This window comes from Trematomus bernacchii, unplaced genomic scaffold, assembly GCF_902827165.1.
Source record: "Trematomus bernacchii unplaced genomic scaffold, fTreBer1.1, whole genome shotgun sequence".
Classification (NCBI taxonomy): domain Eukaryota; kingdom Metazoa; phylum Chordata; class Actinopteri; order Perciformes; family Nototheniidae; genus Trematomus; species Trematomus bernacchii.
The window spans coordinates 3,779,971-3,781,564 of NW_022987662.1; positions in this window are offsets into that span (position 1 = coordinate 3,779,971).

Here is a 1,594-nt window from a genome sequence, read left to right on the forward strand (position 1 = left end):
GGAGAGTGAGGGAGAGGGACTGTGCAAGAGTGGAAAGAAAAGGGAGAGTGGGAGGGAAGGAGCTTAAAGGAAGAAGACTGGGAGAACGCGGGGGCGTGATGATGGAGAGCTGAATGATATGTGCAGAGAGAGAGAGAGAGAGAGAGAGAAAAAGGGGGGAAAGCTTACCTGATGATATTCATCTCTTCATCAGGTACCTAAAGGAAATGATAGCATGTTAGTGGAGGGGACCCATAGAACTGCTAAGTAGAGCATCGCAAACAGAAACAACACATATTCAGCATGCTCTGTTTTTGTTTATGTTTCCCCCCCCCCCCCCCCTCTATGTCTTCCCTCCTCCCTCATTCGCTCCGCTCCCTCCACGCTCGTGAGAAAACCCTCATCAGGCTGTCTACATCTGCGCTGACTCGAGGTGAGAGGAGAACAATCATATCATAGCTAGAGTGTGAGAGTGATAAAAGAGAGGGGAAAGAAGGGAAGAAGGGGAGGAGGGAGTGCGCAGGGAGAGCGGAAACCTCCATTGCAGCCAGACTGCAGATACAGAGCAAGCCCCCCCACGAGGGATGCTGGCAGCAACTCAATATCCTTATCTAGGTGCTGAATCGGAGAGAAAGAGATGGAGATAGGAGGCAGAGAAGGGGGGAGGTGAGGGGAAACAGGTGGTCCAATCTGTTGAATCTTACATCTCCAGTCCCACACCGTTAGGGAGAAAGCATTTGATACAAGTCTGCGGCTGCGGGCCCTCTTTCTGAAGGCGATGAATTATGAATCACAGTATTCTCATCCTCATTCAGATGTAGGGTGCAGGCCCGATCACATGCTGCCGTGTTATCAAGGAATACTGGGGAGCAGGATTAACGTCCACTCGTCTTATTAATGGAGGGAACAATCGTTGCAAAGACAATATTACGTCTCCAGGGTGCGTGAAACATAATGGAGACAGAATACCAAGTAATACATGCCTCTAAGCCGGGGGGAAGGACACTGAACGATTGGAGTTTGCATCCTTAGCGAGTGCACAGCTGAAGGTCGTGTGCCTGTGAAGAATGTTTTGTTACTGCGCTCACACAAGTGCAAGGACTTGTGTGAGAAACTTTGCACACACACTAGCACACTACATTGAAAGATGAACACCAACAGGCTCACATGCCTGCCTCTCTCAGCGCCCACACCACCCACCTTTTTTTCAAGCAGTTGCTAAGGTGACGGCAAAGGCTGAATTTTAATCAGACAATAAATTAAGGCAATGTGATCTTCTGCTTTATTATTAAATGGCAGCGGAGCCACTTTCAGAGATCTGTCAAGAGTGTTTTGGGTTCCAGGGGAAACACTGACAGACCGCAAATTAAAACTCGCCTGTGAACAGCACAATCGCATGTTTACAGATTGTCCTGAATGCAAAAACATAGTCATAATAATGCCGGTTTATGCTTTTTAGAGACTGGAATAATACATTTTGAAACAAGAGGATAGCCAGATGGATCATCATCTACAGCAGAGATAAATGTCATGTTGACACTGCAAATACACTCACTTTTTATGCAGTAATTGCTTATTGAGCCTTCAGGCTTGTCTTCAGGTGACATACGTGAGG